At 35.6% G+C, this 15,987-nt stretch overlaps 1 long non-coding RNA gene across 2 annotated transcripts; it reads right to left on the bottom strand.

The window, feature by feature from the left end:
* Window positions 1-4,382: 4,382 nt before the first annotated feature.
* On the bottom strand, window positions 4,383-15,981 carry LOC108445213. Of its 2 annotated transcripts, none has more exons than XR_001859982.1 (4): window positions 13,833-15,981; window positions 12,629-12,710; window positions 11,500-11,671; window positions 4,383-7,238 (listed from the first exon to the last, which is right to left on the bottom strand). It is a non-coding gene; the product is annotated as an uncharacterized LOC108445213 (long non-coding RNA). The 2 variants fall into 2 exon arrangements; XR_001859983.1 differs by having other exon boundaries at window positions 11,500-11,667.
* Between the last annotated feature and the right edge of the window lie 6 nt (window positions 15,982-15,987).

Below are 15,987 nucleotides of genomic sequence, written 5' to 3'. Positions count from 1 at the left end.
CATGTTCTTTTATATTAAAAAGCCATCAAAGCACATAAAAATCGATACAGTACCAGCATTTTGTTTTCTGCAAAACAATACTTACATGTCCAATAATTTCTTATCTGCTGAAATATGTTTATTATATAATGCACACAGAAAAAAAAGGCACTCCTACCTCATAAAAGCTATATAAACAGGCAAAAAAGATCTTGAAACTAAGTGGTGAAATTACCTGAGATTCTTACTTCTTGCCTTGAATCCATCAGTGGTGAAAAGGAAAATTATGTTATTGTCACAGAGGAGAAAAAGCTGAGAGCTTGCTTTGATTGAAAACTTTATTTAATTTACCACCTTGTGAATTAATATTGTGCAGTTTGGTACTGAATCTTAACCCAAAAGCTGCACCATTCCTCAAATTCTCTTTGGATCTGTATAGGTATTTTCTACTACCAGGTACTCTTCAAAAGTGTTGCTTACTATTGACAGACTACTTGAGGTCTGCACAGGAGCACCAATATGCAAAAAATGTATAATAAAAAAACCTCACTTGGTGAGCCCTAACTTTGATGTTTGATGGCTTATAAAGTACCAATAACCTTATTCCCTGAAATCAGAAGCTGGCCCTGTAAAAGTAATAGTTGTTCTCCTCAAACTACTACATGATTAAGCAGTGCATTCTTTCCAGAAATGCCCTCTCAGTTTCTGCTGTCCTTTAAAATGGCCACTGGCAAGGATTAAGATTTGAGTAATATGCATTGTTTCTCCTCAAAGGAGACAACCCTTAAGACAGGACAAATAGCAATAACTTAACAATACACTTATGTCTGTAAAGGTTTGAAATCTGCAGTAAATCTAAGCTTTCTCAATGTCTAAGTTTCTATACTTTCCAGGGATAATGTGAAAATCATATGAAAGTGGGCAAAACTTGAGTAAAAATATTCCAAGGCTCTTTCTCTATACCATGTGTATTACGATGTAAAAACATCTATTTAGAACTTATATTGAACTCTGAAACTTTATTCCTCAACATTTTTTATCATAATTAAAAACCTTCATCAGTAATTACATATGTGAACAAAATGTTCTTGTATAACACAGTCAACTCCCATTTTAAGGTTTTCCCATGAAGAAAACCTTCATTTATTTGTGGAAAAAAAAAAAAATAGATCACAAGCATGAAAAACTGATAGTCTTTGATAAATCAGTTTTTCAGGGGCTTATTATAGTCCTAGGTACTTTATGAAAATAGATTAATGAGTGAAATAGCAGCTGATTTCGTTTGGATGATGTAATATATATGTGTGATTGTCTGAGGAATACAGTGGGACGCGAGTGACATTTTAAAAGTTCACATGTATTATGTAGAGGATTTACGAACATAATGCACTTATTTGGTTTTTTTTTTTTTTACCCAAGGCTGTCAGGGAGCTCTTTGTTTTGAACTTTTCTCTATATATACTTCTCATCTTCCCAGGTCATTTTCAGTGCTCTACAAAAATAAACTTACTAAATCATTTTAAATACACAAATATCATAAACTGTAAGAAAAAAAACCCCAAAACAACACTGTCTTGAATCTACTGTATAGTAACATAAGTATTACAGTAGATGACATGAACAAGCACCAAAGCAAACATGAAAACTGACCCATTTGTTGCTGACTCCTGCTATGAGATTACTACTTTGTACATAATTTTTGATTCTCTATCTTGTCCTAATGTCCTTACATACATGTTTACCACTGCTTAACAATTTTCTTGTTCATCCTCTGACATGGCTTTGTTGAGTGACTCTAATTTAGCTCAAAGCATTTAATTTTGGTCCAATGAGTGCTCTATACAGTCAGGTGAAAGGACAAAGAGGTGATCAACAAAATAATCAAAACAAGAATGGTAATTTTCAGCAGTTGAGAGCTATGACCTCTGAATCCAAGCCATACTCAGTAAGAGCTTGCTTTGAAACAGAATAATATATAGACATGTCACATTTACTTAATGTCCTCAACACACCTTTCAAAAGTAGGTTCCCTTTGTTTCCACAAAAATAAACAAACATGATAACTTTTTAGGACTGGTTGTCACAGAGACTCCATTCTGCAAAAATGAAGTTTAGAATTTAATTGATATTACTGCCTTTCAGGGATTGTAAGATTAGAATTTTAGCCACAGTGAAGTTAAACTTTTCATAAAATTCTGATTTAACTCTGCAGTGAAAACTTCATGATTAACAAGATCATAAACCTTCAATGTCTAAGAATTTTTCTGCAGCCTATGGCTTTGTCAGCATTCCAACCAACAGTCTACTTCTTCTACATCAAGATTTATGTGACTGAGAGAAGATTCATAAGATAGCGCAAAATGCTGCACAAAGCCCACTCCTTTTTTTTCTGAAATATTTTTTTGTCTGCAAACAGTTGATTAAAAACAAACATAGAAACAAAAAAACCACCCAAAACATGAATGTAGAATCTTAAATATAGACCACAGAATTTTGTTAAGTTCTTAGAGCAAAAAATTACTATTACACTCAAAAATAAAATTCATGGTTGTAACAAACTTTAATTTTGCATTACAGGTTTTGGGGTTTTTTTGGATAAACTTCCTTCTAAAGTCCACATAAAAATATTATACAGAGCATTTCAAGCACGTATATGTAACTTTCTACATACTAGTACATATTTTGTATGTGTGAATATTTTATCTAACATTAGTAATTGGAAACTGTTTAGAAAAATCTTACAGGGCATCAAATGCAATTTATGGTATAAGTTCCTTAGCACTGGACATTTAAAAGTTAGAAAATGAGACGCATGAATAATCGGGGTTTCCTAGTGCTAGCTCCAGAATTTTACTTTCAATTATTAAATAAGATGTAAAACTAATCTGGTTCATTTTCTCATTAGAGAAATGAGATAATGTTCAAAATCAACATAATCAGGCTCAACCTTGTTAGAACAGTTTTTAGGTACTATACATCTCTATCTTATTAATGCTAATCTGGTACCTGGAAGTGGGAGTTTACAAAAATTTAAAATGTCACCATGACATTATATCTATCCCACTGCTTGGTGATGGTGTTGCTTTGAGCCTAATTTGAAACTGGAAAACATCATTATAAAAAGTTTCCCAGACTTGATACCTCACATGCAAGGTACTGAAAACCACAAAAGTTATAATAGTGTGTTAGAAATTCACAGTTAACCGATAGACTTTTTGCAAATAATATTTCCATGAAGGCCAGCTGAATCACCAAAGCACAATCACTGTAATTCTGAGATGTCTGCTTGGCTCAGCAGTTTTATTACACAGATCAATTTTGCATTACCTCCTTCTGGCTGTGAGTGCCTGCAAGTGCTCATAGAGGGAGGTCATGAAACATTTATAGGCCTAAGAATGTAAAGTACAGCAAAGAGTGAATCCTCGATCTGTGGGCAGACATTTGAAAGAGGTTTTTCTCAGAAGTCTGTGGTAATTTGCCCCATTCCACACCCTAAAAAATTTTCATTTAAATTTCCTTTACAGGGTTTATCTTTGATTAGTATTTGGGATTCTAAAATGTAACTGCAAATGATACACACACTGAAAATCATATGCAATGACTTTCTTATTATTAATATCCCATGTACCAGAAAAGGTGGAAAAATAAACGTTTCAGTTCTCCTTCAAGTGACAAAGCCAACAGACAATTTAAGAAGAAAAATAGAAAGATTGGACTGAAAAAAGAGTATATAGTAGAACTCTGCAACACAAGGGCTAGTGTATTTCAGATTACATAGGAACAGAAAAAGGGTTTATTTAGTTTTATTTCACACTAAAAAGATCAGATTGAGTGGTAAAAATGTCCAACTTCTCCCTCAATATTTTGTCATCAAAGTAAGAAAATTTCTTCAGTTAAACATGCCACAGTCACTGATCTCCTAATTAAGAAGTCCATTTGAGGCCTTTGACCTCACAGCAGAAACACTCAATCCTTTCTGAAAGTCTACAGTATAAAAATAGAACAAATGTTTCAAGTCGAGAAAGAAACAGTAATTCAGTAATGAGAAGCCCACAGAATTCTCAGACTCCTTGTGTAGGGACATCTTACATGAATTTTGGAATGGTTTACTAATACAACAAAAGGGATAAACTCAGCTGAATAGAGAGGAGCATTCCTCCTATCAATCATTAATAATGGTTGTGACCTTTGTCACAATTCAGTGCTAAAACTATTCTATGAAAAAATGAGAACCAAGGAGAAAATAAACCATGAAATAGTTATAAAAATCCTGTGTTTAACCATAATGACCCAGCAGGTTGCAGGTACTGTCCACAACACACAATTCTGTTGGGAAGAAAGTATGAATTAAGAAAGGTTAAAAAGTCAATAGTGCTGACAAATTAAATCAGGAGAACATCAAATGCAATATACATCTTTATTCGTGACAGATGACTGATACACATATACATGAGAAAACTGAGTAGTCTGTCCTACTGAAACCATATTTTGACCTTCTCTCCCACAAATGTTAGAAAGCTAAGTTATTAATTCAAAAACTAGAAAAGTGCTAGCTTTGAATCTAATTATAACCAAATGACTAAGCAGCAGGCAGGTATTCTATGCATATATACATGTTTTTAGGCATATATACATATTTTTATACATATACACGAGGAGATGTTTTTTAGAAGGCTTTGGTGTTACAGAATCACATAGAAGTTGAACTTAGAAGGAACCTTTTGAGATGTTTTTGTTCAACTCATACATTTTTTCACACACCCAATTGCAACTGAATTTCCTTCTTCATCAATACCTAAGCTGCTCCTTTCAATCCACCTCATGCAAAGCAAACAGTGCATTTCTATAATCAACTGAACAGAATCCAAGAGAAAAAGATCACCAATTTGCAGCTCAGTTACAGTGACATTTATTAAGCTCTGAAGATCTCATCTGAGTGTCAGTGAATGTCATGTGCTGATTTTATAATATTTACTTCTTACATACTTTGTAGGTCAAAATGGCATTTACATGTCTTGCCCTTCGATGATACTGAAAACTGAGATTTAATATCTGAAACATCTAACTTTTTTTTTTCCACAATTTATCAATAAAATACAGGACCTTTAACCGGATCTTGAGTTTGGCCTTAGAAATTACAAATGAAACCTTGAATATCTATGCAGGGCAGGTATTGGAAATATATGCAAATGCATAAATGTGGGAGACAGAACATACAATTTCTCTCCTTACCAATACCAAGGATTTTTGTTTCTTTCAGATTTGGAAGTCATTAAGTCTTATCTGCATAATGGAGATAAAAGCTACTTGACAGGGTGCTCAATAACAGATTCCATTCTTCGATCCCTGGTGATGCAAATAACAATTACATACCTTTCTTCCTCCATCACCTCCAGATTTCTGCAATGAGTTACCATCTCCAGCTCAGCTCCTTACCTCTCTCATCCTAATCTGCTTCTCACTTTTGCTCTGTGCTACACTGTACTTACAGGCTTTCCTTGCCTCAACCTTTTAATCTCACTACCTGTTCTTGCTGAGCTCTTTCCACGGACTCATCAGTTATTTGCCTTTCTGGATTCTGTTGTCTCCTATGGCAGCAAAACAAACATAACCCCAAAAGCGAAAGTTTTCCTTTTAAGCCCCAAGATGAAACACTTACAGAACAACCCATTTTTCACATCACAAAATTAAATGCTACATTCGAAAATTAAAATCTTCAAGAATCACATGAAAACTGTGGGGTTGATTGAATGGTTGGTTGGCTGGTTGGTTGGTTGGTCGGTCAGAGAGAAACAAATAATCTAAATTAAATAGCCACAAAATTACACAAAACTTAAAAAGTTAAATCTGCTATTAGAGGTAATGTGGTTATCTGAACCTGCCATATATGACAGATCATAACTTTCTGTAAGAAGAGAGATGCACTCTACAAATGTCTATGAGTTGACTTTTAATACTTTTCAAAGTTAAAATATTTTTTTTTTCTGGTTGTATAATGAGGTCAGAAAGGTAAAGGTGTGGAACTAATGCAATATTTTTGCAGAAAAATCTGGAGCAAATAAATGAGTGAAGTTTTCACACTTCTACATTCTGATCCTGAACACCAGAGTCTACAGTAAAAAATATATGTTCCTTTGGCATTAGTAGTGGTACTGTCTGCAAGTGTTGATTTTTGTCCATCACAGCACATCATTCCGATTCTGTACTCTTGTTTGTCTCTTAAAGCTACAGTTAATGTAAAGCATTCAAGATTATAATTAATTTCTACAACCAACACCAAAGGATTGTTCATCGAATTGCATCCCCCACTTGCTCTTTGTTGAGAGGCATAGGCAGCGCTTTTTGATCCCTCCAGATTATTTCCACATTTTGACAAAAATTAGACAGTGGAAGCAGGGCTTTGCATGCTTATAACTAACGGAACATCATATTTCAGTGCTTTGAGATGAATCATGAAGCGCCTGTAACTGTGTGAATCAGGGCAGAATATCTCAGAAAAGCTGTACAAAGTCCAGAGGTGTGACAACTTTAGTTGCGGACAGTTTTGCTCCAAGAAAATAATGAACGATGACTTCTAACACTATGTTTAGGATTTCTTTGGTCAAGGTAAGTCCTATGCTAGTATTTCTTCATTACTGGTGCCAGATGTGATATTCTAACAGAGATTGAGTTGTAGTATTATATATTTGTAGCCTTTATATCAGGGAGCATCTTATGTGGGATTAAGGTAGAAAATGAATGCACAGGTCTAGGAATAGAAGTTAATTTTTTAAAATTTTGATTTCTGAGCTGAACTTTCTGAGAATCTTGGCAACTTCACAGGCATTGTCTGTTTATTGATCTTATTTACACAAGCAGATTAGCATTAACAAGTATTTCTCCAGCTGCACCAGTAAAATAATACCACCACTGTAATTCACACATGGAAGATGTGTCATGTTACCATGGAATATTGCGTGATAACATAGAAGTAACATTTTGCTCTGAATTGCAAGTGGATGCCCACAGTCTTTGGTAATTCTGTAGGTAAAGAAACGTAGAAATGATGAATGATGACTCATGACGCTACTGTTTCAATAATTGGAGCAAGCTGATAGGAGGCATGTTTTGATATGGGAAGAGGCATGGAGACACGGTGGAGGAACAGAAGTATCTTCCCACAGAATTCAACCTCTTCTCTTTGCTAAACAGAGCTGAATTAACCCAGTCTTGCTCCCTGTAGAAACTACCCAAGAACATCAAGTCAAATATGATGTTTCCTGGGGAAAAGGAAAAGAAAAGATATTGGAGAAATGTTTTATAAACAGTAGCAATGAATTGGTAAATAAGTTGAAACCTGGATGAGGTTTCATTTTCACTGCTTATATTGCATTTTAACTTGCTCCTAGTTACTGCAGCATGAAAATATAAATATTCCACAGGATTTTTATGAACACCATATTATGTTTTTCCTTTCCTTTGGCTTACTTGTGTTTTACTTTTAATATTTCTGAAAAACACTTATCTGATATGATTTTATCACCATTTTGCCTTGTGGGGTTCATGCTGATTATATAGCAGGGTTTCTGGTAGTTCCCTTCCTTTCTTTTTATTTTTCAACCAAACTTCATTATAATAATGCAATATCAAACACTTATTTTGCAGAAATCTAAAAGTACCACTAAATGGAAGAGCAATTTTTGCTTTTTCTTTAACTATCCACAAGTAAATGGGTTCTTTGTCTTCCATTTAGTCTGATATTTTCTTATTTTGTATTGTGCTCTCTTTTTTGTGTGTTAATCTTTCCTTATGACTCATGTGTGTCTTTTTTGGATTCTCTGTCTGAGTCTTTGTCTTATTCAGTATTTTATGACATAAAATGTTAGCTTATAGAAGTAAATACCATGAGATACCATAAATAAAAGTTACTTTTTAAACAGATAATAAGAAAACTCCATACTCTAATTTGTGTTTCTTTTAAATGTATTCCCTGGAGGGTAAACAAGATAATTATAAATTCTGCTCTTGGAGTCCCTTTCACATCTTTCTATCTCCAATCTTTTTTGTTTACTCTTCTGAACCAGGGAATACATGAAGCGAACAATAAAATAATGTGTTCCGTGGACTTCTTTAACATGCCTTGCCTATTTCTAAGTAAAATAAAATTATCCCTGGAATTTTATAAATAGCTTATTTATACACACATGGTGTACTAATTTTCTTTCTGAGGCAATGACACTGATAATGGGGGTATTCTCATATCTAAGTAACACATATGTAAATAGCTAGCTGTTAGGGTAAAAGGATGGCCATATATCTTCCACGTAATTCTGACTCTGTAGCATGTATCTACTATTTTCCTGTGCTTCAAGAAGGATGGGATGAATTAGTTTCCCTAGTCTTTCACTGTAGTTTCATCCAGAAACACTACTGAATTGACAATGGTTATACAATTCTCGAGTTATCTATTCTGTGGATGATGCACACTGCAGTACAGCCAACCAGCATACAGGTATCAGTGTAAGCTAGAAAAGAAATTAATTCTCTGAAGTTCAAGTTGTGCAGGCATGGAAACCTTAAATAAAAAAGGCGAGGGGAACAGGAATCTAATCCTTAATGATTATAACTAGTGACTGCAACTGTGCTTTAGTGAAGAGAAAAGGTCAAAAGACTCTTTAGCATATAAAGAGATAAAACCCACTCAAGGTATAGCAATTATTTTCTCACTGAAGACTTGTATATACTGTTCAGTATCCCTCGTAAGCATGCCACCTTTTCATAGGTAATGGGTTTCATTCTGCCTTACATTTCTAGCAGGTATTATCAGCAGTCCAAGCAAAATAAAAATCCAATGCACATCTGACACTGCCTACCTGGGGTGATGTTACTTGAGATTCATTAAATACTATACTGGAGCAGATCTTCTTACCCTTTAAAAAGGTTATATATGTCTGATGACAGCTTCTGCATCTTGTTCTGTAATGCACCAGAAAAGAAACTAAGGCAATTCCTTTATTCTTTCCAGCTCTGTTTCCAGGAACCTGAGGTCCAGTGATAATATCTCCTTAATATTAAGTAAATGAAGCATTTTACTAGATAAGCTGGAGAATGATATCTGGATACATGTTAATTTTGTATGACTAGTCTGTACATACGTCTTTATGCAAGTGTTAATTTAGTCATTTTGTTGTTGTTTAAAGACCTCTTGTTTTACTTTGCAATTGCATTTTTTGTTCTTTTTTTCTTCTTTTCTTTGTCCTGTTTTTGGTTGGGTTTTATATTTTTGATGATTTTGAAGGCTGATATATTTTAATCTGACTTGGAATTTATGACATGTTAGCTTAGTTGTTAGTGTTTACAGTGAAAATGCCTTTTTTAAAACTCATGAGAAATTATTTTCATTCACATGTTAGTGATGCCAAAGTGCTGTGACCTGTGTGTTTGTGCAAGGTGCCATTACTATTCAACCTCCCTCCCCAGCTAATACACTTCAGTTTTACTCCAAGTCAATCTGTGTGAGAAAAAGTTGCTTCATATTAAAAAAACCTGACACTTTTTTCTGTAAGAGTGGTAATTTTGAGCAGGGGCTGGAAGTTGGCACCTCAGCACCTCTATTTGTCAGAAAGGGAAAATTGAAAGTTCTGTACAAATTTGCTACTGCAAAGATACAAAACTGTCTTCCTCTTTTGATACACGTTATACCTTCAGACACAGACTTAGAATAAGGAAAGCTGTCACTTTTACTCTCAGTGTATCTTATTAGACATAGGCAGATTGAAAGAAGAAGAATAGTTCAATTTGAATAAAAGCAAAGGAAGAAGGCTGTTCTGGAAAGACTAAAAAAATTACTAGGAACATAAGGACCCCAGGGAGAAAGGCCATCAGGAGGAATGGGTAACACCTGACAACAGTGGAAAAGCAGGCCTGAGGAAGGGTTGATGAGGCTAGAATGAAAAGAAGCAGGGAGGAAGAGATGTCACCAAGCTGTCTTGTATGTGTTGGTACCAGACTGACTCTGGCTGGCACCCCTTTCCTAGCATAATTCCTTACAGAAGCAATAAAAATGCAGAGGAACCAGACTGAAATAAGGTATATCAGTTCTTGCATCTATTTCCACTAAAAATAAAGGGATTTAGGCAAAGGACATTGTATCTATGCTTCTGCAGTCTTGTGATTCCAGCAAATTACTACATCTGTACTGTAGAGATGGATTTGAGACTAATTGGGAATAATAGGGAAACAAGTGCAAAATCCAATTTAAAACATCCCACTTTCATCCACTCTATGCTACAAACTACCTGTTAATTTTTGTTTTATTGATGGCATCTCCTGATTTGTGCTACCTGGCATTTAACAGCCCTGCTAAGACCTGACTGAAAGAAATGGCAAACAATGACTACGTATCTGTACATTTGTTGATAAAGGACTCAGCAGAGGGGAATGTATTTAAAAGATCAAGGGAGAGGCAGATAGTCTGTGTAGGATTAAGAAAAAGTTGTGTGATTACAGGCTGTCAGTATGTATTCCAGTGAGAGACTGGGCTTTCTCCATGTCACTGACTTTGGCCTCAACTTTTCACTGCATTCAAATGTGAAAATGTTGTCAGCAGATTTAGTGTGGATTCACCTGGGCAGCAAGAGTGGAAAGGGAGGAAGAAATATTAAGCAAACTCATGTCATATCTAGGTTTTTTGTTAACTCTGTCATTTACAACAGTAACTTTTACTTTCTCCATATTTATAGAATCACAGAATCATGAAAACACTAAGATTGGAGGAGACCATTAAGTCCAACCACTAACCCAGCACCTTCATGGTCACCACGACATCATGTGCCCAAGTGTCACACCCCACATTCCTTTTGAACACTTACAGGGATGTGATTTCACCATTTCCCTAGTGATGCCAGACCACACTTTCAGTGCAGAAGTAATTTCCAATATCTAAACTAGATCTTTCCTGGTGCAACTTGAGGGCAAGTTCTGTCTTTCCCTTGTTCTGTCTCCTTTCACATAGTTGTAAAGAGTGATGAGGTCTCCCCTGAGACTTCTTTTCTCCATGCCAAACAATGCCAGTTTCCCTAACTGGTCCTCATCAGACCTGTGCTCCAGACCTTTTACCAGCTGTGCTGCCCTTGTCTGGACACACTCCAGCACCTCAATATTTCCTTGAAATGATGGGATAAGAACTGAACACAAGAATGTAACCTCACCAATACTGACCACACTATTTCTGATACAGGCCAGGATACCATTGGCCTTCTTGGCCACCTGGTAACCAGCATATCTAAAGACAAGGCATGTGATTTTGTCTTCCTTCTCATCTTCTGCAAATATTTGATACTATCATGTGGATATGGTATTTAAAAAAAAACCAAAACCAAAGACACTTCATTTCCTAACGTAATATCAAAAATATAAGCCACTATCCAGAAATAAAATATGTCCCTAGAAAGCATATTTTAAAGCGCAAAATGTACAGTCCTCCTTTTAGTCTTATTTGAACCCTTAGATTTCAGTATTCTGTTTGAAATACAATCTTACCTTTGCCTATTTGATGTTTTACTTGCAATTTCTTTCCTTTCTTCCTTGCAGTGTCAAATATTTTCCCCAGCACATAAGCAGCAGTATGTGGTACTAGTGTATCAAGCACCAAAAACTTGATTGTTTTAAAATTAATTGGGTCCAAAAGCTGGTATTTTTTCTTTAATCCTGTCTTATCCAAATAAAAGAAAAAATTGTAATCAGTAGTCAAATTCAAGAATCTGGAACTTCCGGATCTATGGAGGTTTGCTTCAAAGTGTCTGTTCTGTCATCTCATTGCTTTTTCCAAACTGGCAAGTTTTCACCTCTGTCTTTCATTTTTCTTCATTTATTAGCTTTCTAGATGATTGTTGTACTCTAGTTTATGCATGATTTTCCTTAAACAAGATGACACAAACCCATCCTCAGAAGTTATAGTTACATTGCACAGCACCAGAGATGCCTTACTGCCTTAGCTAAGGGCCAACAGTTTGCAGCTCTGTAAACTTGAACCAGGCTGCTCTTGTCAAGCATATTTCAGTTTTTCCACGTTTCTTTCCATGAAATGAAGACACAATTAATTCTCTTCCCTAAGCCATTTAATAATTAAGTAGGCAATCTTTAATTCTAGAGGCTGGACAAGTGTACCATATACTTTTAAAAGTTGAACAGATGCCCTCTCCTGCTACAAGAGCTGGATGGTGTATCAGTCCCTAATTGTATAGCTTGAAAGAAAAGGCAGGGTTTGTAGCAAGTTTATAGTTTCAATGAATGTTGACTGAACTCATACAGCAACTGAGCCAGACTATGGGCTGGAAACTTTTCAAAAACATTGCAAACCACCATAATTGTCAACTCTAAACAGAAAAGAAGCATCAACAGACCTGATGGGCTTTTTTCATCTTCTAATGTGTTTAAGGAAATACAGAAAATTGATGTAAGTCAGAAACACAGGTAGGAATCAGAAATGGTTACAAAAGCTTTTTGATATGTAGGACTGATGTTTCTCCAGAAGCTTGAGTCCTTCAATTCATTTTTTTGCAAGCACAAATGGATGCACCCATGACATTCTTCCTGTGGTTTATCAGCATAACATTTTCTGGTGAAATTTTTAGTCTTTAAATAAATATTGACGGTCTTTGCCACTTACTAGTCTTCCCTTTTTTTGATGCACTCCTCAGGACTTGTTGGCTGCTCACCAGATCTCCACTGCCAGCTCGTTAGTTCAGTTCCTGGATGAGTCGCAACAAAGGCAGATATTTAAAGCTTACAAATCACTGATTAATTTCCACTCTTATCCATATAATTTTTTTCTTAGACCTTTTTTTTTTTTTAATAAAGTGCACAATAAATTATGTTTGAAGTATTTATTAGCTTTTTCTTTTTAAACACTGCCATTGCTCTTTGTGGCAAAAATTATAATTAACAGCTATGCAACATAGTTCCTTTTTCTGCTCTGTAGTAAAAAGCAAGGTTTATTCAAATTATAAGACACATGCAAGTTGGTTTCAGTGATTCAGGTCAGTATGAAACCTCCAAATGCACAGTTAGTTTCAGCTGTTCCTACTGAGCTGTCAGTACATCTTATCCCAAATGGAAGACATTTATCCCACTGTGCTCCTGGCAGGACACATACATTCCCCAGATGCTTCATTCCTTGCTTCTTTAAAAGGCAGCTGTCATCATAAATAGTGAACAACCCTTTCTTTTCTGAGAGATGAGTGCTCTTGACCAGGAAGGTGCAGTAAAGATAGAATTAGCATCTGTTTTCTTTTCACAGATAGTGTATGAAAAAAAAGGAAAGTTTCCCCCCCATCCAAATAAACTATGTGGACTGCCACAGTGCTTTCAGTGTGAAATTAGTTGGATTTGTCTGGGGGCAGGGTAAAACAACACTTCATTTTTTTTTGTAAATTCATCATGGTCCTATTTTTGAATTATAATAGAGTTCCTCTAAAAAAAAAAGAAACAAATCAAACCAAAACCAAACCAACCAACAACAACAAAAAAACCCAACCAAAAAACAACAACAAAAAACACCCCACAAAAAACCCAAAGCAAAACAAAACCCAACTAACCAAACCACCAAACCAAACCAAACCAAAACAAACAAACAAACAAAGTAAAAAAAACCCCACCCTGAAAGGGAAATATCTTATTTTTAATCCTGATGAATCTCAAACATCTTACATTTATCACATACTGCAAAGCTGCTCCTCAGCAAAGTTTCTGCATTCTAGAAACCAGTGACAATAGGTGACTTTTGGCCTTATTATCAATAAATACCTCTAAATAATCTGAGACTGATACACACAGAATTAGTACACTCTGTGAATACGAAAGTAGAAGCTTACCAAAGCTGCTCCAGCAAATGGCTACAAAGGTGATGAAGGGACTGAAGCTTCTCTCATGCATGGAGAGGCTGAGAGAGCTGGGACTCCTCTGGCTGGAGAATAAAAGACTCAGGAATTTTATCCATCTGTGGATATATTTAATGAGGAGGAGTAAAAAAGATGGAGTAAATGTAGTGCCTAAGGACAGGACAAGGGGTAATAGACACATATTGAAATACAGGAAATTATTTAAACATAAGAAAAGTCTTTTTTACTGTGAGGATGGGTCAAGCATTGAAGAGTTTATCCATAGAGGGTGTGGAATCTCTATCTTTGAAGCTATTCAAAACCCCTTGAAGCATCACAGAAACATCACAAAATATTCTGAGTTAGATCATCAAGTCCAACTCTTAAGTGAAAGGTCCATATGGAGATCGAACCCATAACCTGGGCATAACTCAAGTGCACACAGCTCTCAACGCTGCCTGAGTCTCCTTGATTGGAGGAGGGGAGCAGAGAGTAGGAGGGAACTGGGCAACGTCATCTAAAAGGTGCCATCCTGGCCTTTGTACTTATTTGATTCAGTGGAAGCAAAATTTAAACTGTCCCCTAACAAGTAAACAAAATGACTAGGATTAGGACAGAAATTACCAATACCTTGTTCCCAGACACAAGAGTCTGTACCAACTTTAGCTGATTTGCTTTATCCTTCTGAACATTTGATGGAACAACAGTTAGAATGCCCATGCTTAATAGCAGTAGTTTCTTCATACTGATGAATGTATGACTTTTTATATTCCTAACCTTTCTCTGTGTGTATCTAGTAGAAAAATCACCACTAGTATTTACAGAGGCAGGAAAATAATAAATCAAATACCTATTTCTAAAACATGTTTTCTTGGATTTAGTGCACATGAATGACAAGGAAATCAGCACAGTCAGGTCAAAACTAAAGGACCCACTGTTTCCACCACAAGCATCATAAACCAAATGATGAGTATTTGGGAACTTTAGACGATACAAACTGAAAGTCAGAACATTAAATTAATCAAAGCTTCTACAGGAGGTAACGGGAGTCAGAACTGAAAAATGGGGAAGTTATCAGGCAGAACCTGAAGATGTAGAGAATCTCATATTTATAATGTCGGTAGGCAAACATGAACATTGTCTGCAACTTTTCATTTATGGATACAGTTAAGAAGCACCCATTCTGGCAATGGCAGGAAAAGTGTTTTACTTTTGAGTGCTATATGTGACACTTCAGATAAACTTAGCTTTGAGTTATGAGAAGCTGTTAATTTTGTAGCATCATCCTTGAATTTACACAATTTATGTTTTATACATTATAAGGCAAAACCAGATCATTTCAGATAACTCTTTTTTCTCATCAAAATAATCGTGTTCATTTCTCCCTTATTTGTATTTCCCTTACTAATTCTGCATTGTGATCATTAGAATTTCTCTCCCATCACATTTTTTCACACTAAACATGGGCATCACACATCTATCTTTCTACCACCTCTTCTTCTGCCTGTCTTGCAGCTCTAGCCTCCAATATCTCTTATCCTTTTTCATGTATCCTCCACTCCCACCAACTGAACTACTGTTGAAGGCAGTATTCATTTCTATCCCACTTGAATTTTGCTGGAGGGAGAAAGAGAAGTATGTGAGGAAAGGAATTTCTTTCTCCTTTCTCTTGTCCCCGGGGAAGAATTACTATCAATCTTTTCTTCGCTTTCATACTGAAATAAATGTTAATTAATTTAAACATCCCTGCAGCACAGAGAGGGGATTGTTCCAAACTACACAATGACTCCTTCCACTTCTTTCTTGTCAGCCTTTTGCTCTCAACTTTCATTTTCTGAAATTGGACCTAATGCAGCAAATGATAAAATACAATGGGAGAAAGACAAAAATAAAGTCTTTGGACTCCTTCCTTATCTATTCTTAAACCAATTCCAGGGCAAAAATATTCAGTCAGCAAATAGGATGCCTTTACTGCCCTAAAACAGGAATAATCCCTTGAATAAAATCAAACATGGCTCTGTAGAATGGAGAATCCTCCAAAGATCTCTTCTATCACATGAGCAACCTTTGCCCTGATAGGACTCAGAGACACTGGAAAATAACTAATGCCTATGTTAGTATGTTCAAGTAAATGAGACAATTAGAAGCC

Source organism: Corvus brachyrhynchos, unplaced genomic scaffold (assembly GCF_000691975.1).
Source record: "Corvus brachyrhynchos isolate BGI_N302 unplaced genomic scaffold, ASM69197v1 scaffold90, whole genome shotgun sequence".
Taxonomy (NCBI): domain Eukaryota; kingdom Metazoa; phylum Chordata; class Aves; order Passeriformes; family Corvidae; genus Corvus; species Corvus brachyrhynchos.
This window is presented reverse-complemented; position numbering and strand designations above follow the sequence as displayed.